General features: G+C 53.3%; 1 non-coding gene across 1 annotated transcript; it reads left to right on the top strand.

Annotated features, from left to right (window-relative positions):
* The first annotated feature begins 8,133 nt into the window (after nucleotides 1–8,133).
* Nucleotides 8,134–8,227, top strand: TRNAI-UAU. The gene is made up of 2 exons: nucleotides 8,134–8,171; nucleotides 8,192–8,227. It is a non-coding gene; the product is annotated as a tRNA-Ile (tRNA).
* The last annotated feature ends 3,960 nt before the right edge of the window (nucleotides 8,228–12,187 follow it).

Below are 12,187 nucleotides of genomic sequence, written 5' to 3'. Positions count from 1 at the left end.
CAATGGGCGTCTTTCTGTAGAGGTTTGATTCTTGCCAACTAGACAAGGCTGGTGTGTGATGTCTCCATGGCTGCACTTTCAGTGTCTGATCACCCATGGTGCCGCAGGGAGCCAAGCCTAGATGTATGCAGAGGCTAAGGACAAGTCAACATTTCAAACAGTGAGTCTGTGCTGCTGCAGCTCAGTAATGGAGATGCTCTATGCCAGGGTTTCTCAAACTTCCTTTCACTGCAACCCCCTTCTGCCAAAAAACTTACTTGGCCCTGGAAAGAGGGACCAAGCACCAAGCCCCTCCACACTGGGGGGAGTCAAAGCCTGAGCCCTGCCCCAGTTGGGGGAGGGCAAAACCGAAGCTTGAGGGATTCAGCCCTGGTTGGTGGGGCTCAGACTTTTGGTTTCAGCCCCAGGCCCAAACAAGCCTAATGCCAGCCCTGGCAACCGCATTAAAACAGGGTAATGACCCACTTTGGGGTCCCGACCCACAGCTTGAGAACCACTGCTCTGTGCTGATGGGAGAGTTTTCCTGGGGGTGCAGTTAATCCACTTCCCCAGGAGGTGGCAGCTATGTCAGTGGGAGAAGCTATATCGGTGGGTGTGCAAGCTGTGGTGTTTACCACATTTAAGACGTTTAATCAAACCCCATTTTTAAAACCACCTGTGGTCTGGGAATGGCAAAGGAGCTCGATGAAGCAGGGTCTGTCCTTCAAAGTCCTGGAGATCACAATTCTATAATCCTGTTGTCATGGGGGTATAGCTCAGTGGTAGAGTGCTTGCCAGCCAGTAAAGTGGTCCTTGGTTGAAACCACTGTGTTCTCTTATAACCTTCTTTCTTTTTTTAAAAAAAAGGAAAATATTTTCATTTCCATTCTCCATTCTGTTCAGGAGCTCCACTATACGGGGGTGCTTGATATGAATGTAAACACTCAACATTTCGCTGTCCAAATGCATAAAAACCTAGCAAAGCTGTCCATCCGCTGAAATCAGTTCCAATCCTCTAAGTGTCTAGTTTATGTTTTCATCAATTAAACAAAGGTATCATACGAATGTACATTTGCAGATCCCTCTTCTCCAGGAGCTATGCTGTGCAGAAGAACAAGAACCACATCCAGCTGCAGTTCAGGAGTCTGATGATCAAAGAGCCACGAAGTGTTCTGAGGGTTGGAGAAAAATGCCTTCTAGTGAGCTATTGAACGAGCTCAACCTGTTTCGCTTATCAAAAGAAGATTGAAAGGTGACTTCACTGAAGTGTTGAAGGGCCTTAATGGAGAGAAAAGATTGGATATGAAAGGGCTCTTTAATCGAGCAGAGAAAGGCCTAACAAGACCCAATGGCTGGAAGGTGAAAAGAGATAAATTCATATTACAAATAAGACACAAATATTCAAGAGCGAGGATGATTCACCACAGGAACAAGCTACCAAGGAAAGAGGTGGATTCGCCATCTCCTGGTGTCATCTAATGGAGACTAGATGCCTTTCTGGAATGTGTTTTCTCCAAAAGTAGCTCTTGTGTCATACAGGAGGCCTGTGATATGCAGGGGGTCAGATTAGATGCTCTAATGGTCTCTTCTGGGCATAAAGGCGACCAATTTCTGAAAAACTGAGTGTAGCATTGGGAGCAGCGTCTGATGTTTTCCTGTCTAGCCGGCTTGCTTCCTAGAACGAACGCTCCTTGAGTGGGGTGATCCACAGGGAGTAGCTCAAACCTCCAAAGTGCCTGGGCAGGGGCAGGACATTAGCACAGCAAGGGAGGGGTGTGGCAGTGACATCACAAAGGCCTTTTGCAGGACCTCAGACTATTGGTCAAAGGTGGTGACCTCACAGAGAGATGCTGACATCAGCCAGGCAGGACAGGGGCGAGGGGCCAGGGAAACCTCAGAGACCCCTGTGGCTTTGCTTCAGCAAGTCTCCTTCTCCAGGTCTCTCTTTGAGGACTGAGGGAGTATTCGGGTTCACGGACGTGAGCGCCAGGAAGAATCTCTTTCGAGTTTTCTCCTTCCCTTTTCCTGATTTTACTAGAAAACAGCCGTCCCTGTTTAGAAGGTAAGAGCCTCCTCGAGGTTTGAAACCTGTTCAGTCTGATCCATCTGGTGACTGTTGAATTCTAAGCATGGAAAACACGAGCTTAAGGAGGCAGAGGCAGGAAATGGGCCCTTTGCCCACAGAAATGGTCTATAATGGACGGCTGCAGGCAGCAGGCCGAGAGATAATCTCATCAAAATTATTAGACTACTGGGTAATGTAATCAAAATCACTAAAGGAATGTCAGGGGTTTCTATTGGCACTTAACTTGCCTGCCTCTGGCTGTCTCTCATTGTACAAGATGTCCGTGTAATCAGGGTACAGTTGTGTAAAAAAGAGTACTCGCACTGCAAGGGATGTTAGGCAAAAGAGAACTTTGTGTGTGATGATGTAAGGTTTTAAGGACCTAAACTGACACTCATGGTTTGTAAAACTCTTGTTTTGAAGGTTCAAGGTGAATTGGTTTGGTTCTGCTTTGTTGGTTTTTTTTTATAATGCCACTGAAAATCCATTTGAATCATTCAAAGTGGCAAAACTGCCAGACACCTTTTGCCAGACACAGGTAACTAGTGTTGTTTGGGTTTGGTATTTAACATTTAACCCTTAAGGTACCTCACTACTCTATAAAGTTCAAGACCAAAGTTATGGCTGTAGTAAGGGGCAGCCAGAACCAGAAGGATGGAGAAAGAAATATGGACAGATGGACAAACCGAATAATTAAGCCTCTGTTTAAAAAAAAAAAAGGCTTAAAAACATTAAAAGGAAAAAAAGGGGCAAAATGTTTCCCCATTTACCAAAATACCTCAGCCTAGCTCTGCCCTTGGGGTTCGGGGGGGGGGGGGTGCCGATTGCAGGGTTCGCCTAGGGCGCCAGGTGCTGGCAGCTAGTCTAGGGCTGCTCCTGCCCAGAGGCCTTTATTCCTCCAGCCTGCGAGGACAGAGGGGGTGTCAGGAAGTTGCCCCTTCAATCCCACACACAAAACCCCTTCTTAGGAAAGGCAAAACCCTGAAGAGAAAAAATAACATCGAGAAGGACTCCAGAGACAGAGCTTTTTGAGACCTTGGGGAATAGTTGAGTGTCTGACCAGGGACTTGAACTCTTGACTCTCAGATTAAAAGTCTGACACTTGGTCAACTGAGCTAGCCAGGCTTACAGTGAAAGTGCGAAAGTTCATGCAGAGGAGAAATTACGGAAGAAAAAGGGCGCAGGAAACAATAGGGAAAACCTGCTGGTCTCTCTCTCTCTCTCTTCCCAGCCCTAGCCCTGGCCTGCTCCTCCCGCCAGCGCCCTGATGCATTTTGCCAGCACCATGCCCCAGTCAGCTCCACCCTCCCCAAACGCTGGAAGACCCAGCTCAGGAACCTGGCCGCTCTTACAGCCGCCTCTTCCGCCCTGACCAAGAGGGAGGAGGATTGAGTCTCCCTCCCTCAGGCCTGTGCTTCAGCATTCCTGGGGAAAGACCAATGCCGCCAAAGTGGCTTTGGGCCAGTAGGTCAACCAAGAGGGCGGCCTCCTGTGCCTGGCTGCAGCCCAGCTGCAGAATTCCGAGTAAACCCAGGAGACAGCCCCCTTGGTTGACCTACTGGCCCAAAGTCATGTTGGCCATGTTGGTCTTTCCCCAGGAATGCTGAAGGGCGGGCCTGGATGGGGGTGTGTGTGCAACGTCACACCCTCCTCCTGAACTTACTGCCAGAGGCTTGGACACTGTCCATGGTGGAGACGGTACACCTAAAATCCCTGCTTGTCTCTGGTCACACCCCCTTTCAATACCTTTAAATGTATGATGTCCTACATGGGTGGTCTAGCAAGGTATGAGGTTCCTGGTCCCTGGCTGCCTGAAAACATGTTGGGGTGTATCATTGCTAACAGAGTGTAGACAGCAATATCTGTTAACGTGTAGATGTCTTGGCATTTAGCCACCAATGTGCCTCGGTTTCCCCTCCCACACAGCAGCGTAGGCCTGTTATGCTTTTGCTGCTGTGCCAAGCTTCCAGCCTGTTTACAGGTATGAGTTGAAAAGAAACAATTCTTGTGGGACTGTCTTGTCACCATCCCTAGCATGTACAAAAGTTTTTTTTTTCCCCACAAATCAGGTATGTCCCACATCTTTAAAGGGTTTACCACTAGTATTAACTCCTTGGTCTTGATGACGTAGCAAAAGACCCCCAGATTAACAGCAAATCTACGGCAGACAGGTTTTGTTCACACAATTTAACTTGTTTAGTGTCTATTACATTTCCCAATTCCTTTGTGTACCCTCGTAAGTGCTCTGATGCAGATTGTTCTGCCTCTTTGGAGAAGGTTTTAAATTCAGGCATGTGTTTGAGGTGTTGGCAAGGAAGGGTGCACTGCAACCATGCCTGCCCTTAGCCCAAATCACACATTCCTTCAAAGCTTGTCATGTCTTTTCCCCTCACCCACGTAGCTAACAAATCTCTGATTTCATTTACATAAGCCACATTGCTGAATCCAGATCCCCTCTTAAGACTCCTGAATTTAACCCTGTAGGTTTCAGGTGTCATCTGAAACTGTTTTAAAACTAGTTCCTTACATTTACCATAGTTTGTAGCATCATCAATAGGCATCTCATTCAATATGTCCATAGCTCTTCCAGTCAATTTGGCTACCAATGTGACCATTTTTTGATCACCAGGGATTTCACAGAGGTGCAGAGTCTCTCAAAGGTGATGAAATATTCAGCAATATCACTGGATTCATCATACTGTGGACATAGTCACTCCCATTTGTGGATTTTTGGGGAAGTGGAGCCAGCTGCTGGAGGGTTTTGTCTCTTCCACTCCATAACAGCCAGTCCATGCTTCTGGGCCTCAGTTTGGGCCTCTATTTCTCTGTCTCTTAACTCCAGGGCTCTTGTGTGAGCAGCTCCCTCCCTGGCTGCCTCTGCTTCCATATCCCTTCTGTGCACAGGTGCCTCTGCTTCTTTGAGCTTCAATTGAAACTCCCGGTCCTTTGCCTTCTCTTCTGCTTCCAGTCTGGCCAGCTCTAGTTAAGTAGCTGCCTCTCTGGTGGACATTTTCCTGTTTTCTTGTGCTGAGACACCCCCTCTGCAGTTCACTGAAACTGGGATGCACTCAGCTCAGGGGGCTTCTTAGTTAACAGAGACTTTCCCAGCGCCCAGTGTTCAGCCTTTCTGGGCAGCAACTTGCAACCTGTGCAGTTCCAGCTTCTTCTGCTCTTCACTCTTCATTAGTTTGCTTATTTTTCTTTCCCTATTTCCCTTACCCGAAAGGAGCAAACAGAAAATCATAAACCAGTAACCACTTTGTCTGTTCTCTAGCCACCACACCCAACTCACTACCAGTCTCTCAAAGCAATCAGCTGTGAGTCTGGAGGTCAGGACTGGGATAGCAAGGGCTGCGGGTCAGGAGTGAGGGGCACCGTCAGAGCTGGAGGGAGCCCAGGGGCCTGCGAGTCGGGAGTGAGGGGCACCGATAGGGCTGGGGGAAGCCGAGGGGCTGCGTGTCGGGAGTGAGGGGCACCAGCAGAGCTGTGAGTCTGGAGGTCAGGACTGGGATAGCAGGGGCTGCAGGTCGGGAGTGAGGGGCACCAGCAGAGCTGTGAATCTGGAGGTCAGGACTGGGATAGCAGGTGTAGCGGGTCGGGCGTGAGGGTCACCGGCAGTGCAGTGACTGGGGAGCTCAGCGGGAGCCCAGGGGGCTGCAAGTCGGGAGTGAGGGGCACCAGCAGAGCTGTGAGTCTGGAGGTCAGGACTGGGATAGCAGGGGCTGCGGGTCGGGAGTGAGGGGCACCGGTAGATCTGAGGGAAGCCCAGGGGGCTGCAGGTCGGGAGTGAGAGGCACCAGCCATGCAGTGACTGGGGAGCAAAGTGGGGAGCCAAGGGGGCTGCAGGTCAGGAGTGAGGGGCACCGCTATAGCTGGGGGGAACCCAGGGGGCTGCGGGTCGGGAGTGAGGGGCACCAGCCGCTCAGTGACTGGGGAGCTCAGCGGGGAACCCAGGGGGCTGCGGGTTGGGACTGAGGGGCACCGGTAGGGCTGGGAGTGAAAACTGTGCAGTTCAGAATGTGAAAAGTGACCTCGTCTCCTTCCTGCACCTGCTCTACATTGCTCCACAGCAGCTTCTTCCCCTGCAGAGTCACCCCAGCACGGCAGTGCAGCCGCCCAGGGTTCAGCAGGGGCCCTGGCAAGGACAGTGGGTGCAGCTAACAGCCCAGTGTGCCTGGCCGTGAGGGAGCTGTAAAAAAGCAACACCCCCCCCCAGAAGTACAGAAACTGAATTCCCCAACTTTAACATCATGACCCCCTGTAGAAAGCCACACGTCAGTTGTAGTTTCACAGGGAGATACAAAAATCAAGTGACACCAATTTTCAAGTTGAGTAAATAAAGTTGAGGAGATAGTTATTAACCTCACAAAAATACACTAAAGATCCCTCAACATAACACCTGAAGGTGAAATATGAACAGAGACAAACCTTGTCAGCAAAGGCTCATTTCCCAAACGATCCTCAAAATGTTACTAATTCCCACCCCTCCTCCACAGGAGCTCTGTGCAGTGTCACTGTTCTGCAGGCAGCTTCCCATTAAATGCTGTTGTGGGACATTCCCAGGCCTGGAAATGTACCAACGACAGAATTTGAAGAGCAAACCTGGCTCCCAGCACTAGACGGGATTTGAGTGTTTTGTCCCTGTCACTTAGAGTTTGTCAATAGTACAGACGCCAGGGGCAGGACTCCAGGCTCTGCTTGAGGGATCCTGGCACGGGCTGCAGGAGGGAGGGGGGCAGAAAGGATTGCAGGTTCTGACCTGTGCTCTGGAGAGGAGGTAATAATTGAAGGGGGTGTTTTTGACTATTCGCCTGCCACAGGGTCCCCAGGGCTAGAATTCTACATTCCACAGGGCCAAATAAGGGGGTGATGCCATGTGGTCAATGAAAACCAGTGCTCTAGATGAGGTTTGAACTCACAACCCCAGCATAGTTCCTCTCAGCACTGCCCTGTAAGTACTGCGCACTAACCAATTGCACCACTAGAGCACCTGTTAAATATAATTCTGAGACCCCCCTAGGCTGATACAGGCAAGGAGTGACCCCAAAACATTCTCAGTGGAGCTGAGAGCAGGTAGCGACAAGTGTTGTACTCGGTGGGGTGGATCCTTCTTAATGGTTCCAGGCACCATTTGACACCTTGTGGTCCCACCAGGAGCAGAACAGGCTCCCTAAAAGCAGGGCCGCCCAGAGGATTCGAGGGCCTGCAGCAAAGCGGGGGAGCAGACATGAAAAAGGTGCCACCCGCTGCGGCGCTTGTACTCACTGGGTGGCGTCTGAGTCTTCAGTGGCAGCGGGTCCTTCACTCGCTCCGCGTCTTCGGCAGCACTGAAGGACCCGCTGCGGAAGTGCATCTGAAGACCCGGACCGCTGCCGGGTGAGTAAAAATTAAAAAGGCGCCTCTAGCCAGGGAAGGGATTCTTGGCCAGGGCTTGTGGGGCAAATTGCCCCACTTGCCCCCCGCACTTGCCCTGCCTAAAAGTAGCAGCCACCAGAGCCCAAACAGTAGCCCCACCCCTTCCACTCGAGGCCACGCCCCTGCCCCCCTTCTCTCCAAGGCCCCACTCCTACGCTGCCTCTTCCCCCAAGACCCCTCCTGCCGCTCGCTGCTCTCCGCCCCCTCCCCCACTCACTCGCCCTTACGGTCATTACAAAGTGGCAAGGCAGAGCCCTCCCATTTTTAAAAGCCCTGGGGTGTTGTTCCCCCGTGTTCAGGCACCCCTGGGGCCCTGCACTTCACACAGCTCTCCCTGATTTCAGCTGTTAGTGAGGGAGCCTCACTGCTAGCGCAGACTGGGCAGTTTCTTGCATGAGAGACGCTGTCCCAAAGCAGGACTAATGCTTAGAGCTGGTTACCAGTGATTTCAGCTCTGTTGGTCTGCAGCAAGACTCTCCATTGAGTCTTAACCAGCTCTGTTATTACACAGGGAAGAACAAAAGGGTCAAATGGGGCCTGGAACCCTTAAGAAGAATCCACCCCATTGAGTACCAACACTTGTTGCTACCTGCTCTCAACTCCACTGAGAATGTTTTGGGGTCACTCCTCGCCTTTATCAGCCTAGGGGTCTCAGAGAATGATAACTAGCAGGTGCTCCAGTGGCGCAATTGGTTAGCGCACAGTACTTATAGGGCAGTGCTGAGAGGAGCTATGCTGAGGTTGTGAGTTCAAGCCTCACCTGAAGCACTGGTTTTCATTAGCCAAATGGCTTCACCCCCTTATTTGGCCCTGTGGAAGGTAGAATTCCAGCCCAGGGTCACTGAGAAGGGGAGGGAGTGGGAGAAAGGGAAGAGTCAAAAACACCCCCTTCACCTATTACCTCCTCTCCAGAGCACAGGTCAGAACCTGCAATCCTTTCTGCCCCCCTCCCTCCTGCAGCCCCTGTGCCAGGATCCCTCAAGCAGAGCCTGGAGTCCTGCCCATCCTTGACCCCTGAGCCTGGAGGGAGAGGAGCAAGGAGCCATTGTCAGAGGGCTTTCCCTTCCCCTGCCCACTTCCCTGGCTCTTGTCACGCAGACAGCAAGCAGCAAAAGACCAGAAGTCGGAAGCGCAGACAAAGGGATGTTTACTGGGGTTAGTTTCCCAGCAAGCAGATTCCGAAACCCTTCACACCAGTCGGGCTTATCTCTATACACCGACAGAGTCTGTTCCCCAGTGTCCCCCTTCCCAGCTCTGACACCGCAGTTCTGAAAGTCTAGGCCTGTACAGGCAGCCTGAATATCTCTATTCTAACAGCCATCGGTCCCTGTGGGAAAATGATCTATTCAGGGTTGTCCCTAGACATTTTGGTGCCCTACACGGCACCCCCGTCCCCCAGCCCGAGCTGGCAGAGTGGAGCAGGCTGGGGCCAGGTCACTCCACTTCCCGCCGCCCGGTAATTGCAGGGCAGGCCCGACCCCACACTCATGGGGCGGTGGGAAGTGGAGTGATCCGGCCCCAGCCTGCTGCACTCTGCTCCCAGCCTTGGAACATGGGGGGTGGGGGAAAAACACCCCCCAGCACTCACCAGTGGTGTGGCTGGGAGCTGGTGGAGAAGAGCAGGCTGTGGCCAGGTCGTTCCATTTCCCACCGCTCGGTGAGTGCCGGGTGCGCCTGATCCCTCCTGCCGTCCACTGGGGTGTAACTCAGGGGAAGGGGCAGAGTGGGGGGTGGATGGAGTGGAGCGGGGGGGGGGCAGACCAGGGGTGGGGGGCTGTGGGAAGAGGTGGAGCAGGGGCAGGGGCAGCTTTCCTGGCCGGCTCAGCCAGTCGGGGGATCGAGGTCGCCACTGGAGCAGTACCCAGCTGCGTGGGGCAGCAGGAAATTTGGGGCAATTTGGTGCCTCCACATCCCTTAACCAGGCAGTGTCCCTGTAGTGTGGGCTGTCTGCATAGGTCCTTTCTCAATATTTCTCACCCTCTTGTCTTGAGTCTCCTGTGTCTCTGCTTTCTAAGCACAGACTAACTCTGGCTGTTCAGAGGAGGGCAGGACCATGCCTATGCGTGGCCAGCAGACAGCGACAAAGACCCCTAGCCAGCCTGCTCCCTGCCATGCCAAACACCCACTGAAGGCCACCCACAGACCAGCATGCGGGGGCGGCTGCTGATGCTCTATGGCCAACACCAGAAGACGGTAGGAAAGCAGGGCCAGCCCCCTTGGTGGGGCCTCTTACCGTTCCCACTCCAGGTGCTCACTTTGGCAGTGGGGCAGGAGATTTTTCCCCAAGAGGCTTTTCCCCAGCTGGCGAGAAGCAGAGAAACACCCAGGATCCCAAGGTGCTATGTAGCAACCCCCCTCCAGCACAGGGACAGACGCACACTTGGAAGAGGGAAACTGCTCCACACACTAGCCCGGGCAGCCGCCCAGTTTCTTTGGCAAGTCAGGAACGGCAAAGGCGAGACTGGAAGCACCTGGGGCTCATGTCCCAGCCTTTGTGACGCCCACCCCCAACTCCTTCCTGGGGCTCTAGCTGAAGCCAGAGCATTGGCCTGAGCGGCCAAGAAGAGGTTCCAGCCCTGAAGGGAGCAGGACTTTCAGCCCAAAGGTAAAACTGAACAAACACAACCACGAAGGGACTTGAATCCTCAATCGCCTGATCTGAAGTCAGATGCCTTATCCGTTAGGCCACATGGTCACACAAGAAAAAATCTCTCCAAGTACTTCTTTAGAGAAGACGGACACTGTGTTTCTCAGACTCAGGTCATCTACTGAGGGGGGTTGAGACTCTCTGGGCACAGAAGTCGAGTTCCCAGCGAGATGTGAGACTTAATTCTACGGAGCCAGGTGCAGGGCTTTGGCAGGGAGGCTCAGGCATGGGGGACTGAGGTGCCGCGGATGGACCAGCTGACTAGGTGCAGCGATTTAGCTGCACTGAGGCACAGGAGGGAGGAGGAATCCTGCTGATGGTCAGTGGCTGTGCAGAAAAAAGGGTGTTGATTCCCCCATCCTAAATGGGCTGGTTGGCTTGACCCTTCTCCCCTCTGCGGAGCGTGGTGGGGACTGCAGCTCACCCCTTGTGGGGCAGGAGGGAACAGGTGCAGGGTGCTGGGCTCCAATGCACCTGGAAGGCAGCTCCAGTGCGGTGGGGCAGGGCAGGGCCTGTGGTGTCCGTTCTGCGTTGCCTGGTGCTGGGCCATTGCACAATCCCCAGCCACGCCGCACAGCGCATCCCGAGAGGAGGTGGGGGGCCAAGCAGATGATCCAGCACGAGCGGGGAGAGGATGTGTGGTGGGGGGGAGGAAAGGCCTTGGGCTGCACTGGGGGAGTGCAGAGCAGGGGTGACACCCCAGAAACCTGCAGCAAAGGGATGGACAGGTGGGCTGGGTGGATAGAAGAGGCAGCGAGCCTAAAAGAGGAGTGGGGTCTAGTGGTCAGAGCAGAGAGGGGGCTGGGCGCCAGGACCTCTGGGTTCTATCCCTTGCTCTGGGAGTGGAGGGTGGGTCTAGAGGTGAGAGCAGGAGGACTGGGAGCCAGGACTCCTGGGTTCCATAGTAGCGGCTGCTTTTTCTTGTGTCTCCCTCCCTACAGATCCCAGCCCAGCCCCCTACCAGAATCTGACTCGGGGAGGGGGTTGCCCTGCCACTCAGACTCGTGATTTGAACCCCTCCCTCCACGGGCTCTGACATAATGGAATCTCCCCCCACCCAAGTCAGAAAGTAGGAGCCCCTCCCCACATGTGGAGGAAGCTAGTGAGTTTCTTGGGGGTCTCTGGCGGAGGTGACAGCACCCACCAGACACCCACTCATGGTTGCAAGGAGACCCCCCTGCACCCTCCTGCACAGCCCCCTGCTATGAGGGGCCAGGGGCGCCCAGCCAGGGTCAGGAGGTGAGATGGGGTCGCAGTGGCAGGAAGGGGGCAGAGCTGGGGATGGTGCCAGGTCTGGTGCTGGCTACACGGGGAAAAACCACACTGCTCCCCCGCAACACACACACACACACACCCCTCCTGGTGTTGGGAGGGCAACACGAGAAAGGACAAAAGAAGCAAGAGATGAAGAGAAAGGAGGAAGGGATGGATGGAGGAGAAGGTGAAACAAAAAGGACAAACCCTAATGTCCCCAGTGATTCTAAGGGACAAAATCCCAGGTGCGAAATAAAATTCTGCCTCCTTAAGCTCGTGGTTTCCATACCTAGAATTCAACTGTCACCAGATGGATCAGACTGAACAGGTTTCAAACCTTGAGGAGGCTCTTACCTTCTAAACAGGGACGGCTGTTTTCTAGTAAAATCAGGCAAAGGAAAGGAGAAAACTCGAAAGAGGTTCCTCCTGGTGCTCACGTACGTGAACCCGAATACTCTCTCAGTCCTCACAGAGAGACCTGTAGAAGGAGACTTGCTGAAGCAAAGCCACAGGGGTCTCTGAGATTTCCCTGGCCCCTTGCCCCTGTCTTGCCTGGCTGATGTCAGCATCTCTCTGTGAGGTCACCACCTCCCCTCCACCTTTGACCAATAGTCTGAGGTCCTGCAAAAGGCCTTTGTGATGTCACTGCCACACCCCTCCCTTGCTGTGCTAATGTCCTGCCCCTGGCCAGGCACTTTGGAGGTTTGAGCTACTCCCTGTGGATCACCCAATTAAGGAGCATCAGCTGTACAACTGACCCATTGAGAGAAGGCAGATACACCTTGTGACTCAGCAAGGTATGCAGGGACCTGCCTATGGACAGAACT

This window comes from Mauremys mutica, unplaced genomic scaffold, assembly GCF_020497125.1.
Source record: "Mauremys mutica isolate MM-2020 ecotype Southern unplaced genomic scaffold, ASM2049712v1 Super-Scaffold_100099, whole genome shotgun sequence".
NCBI lineage: Eukaryota > Metazoa > Chordata > Testudines > Geoemydidae > Mauremys > Mauremys mutica.
This window is presented reverse-complemented; position numbering and strand designations above follow the sequence as displayed.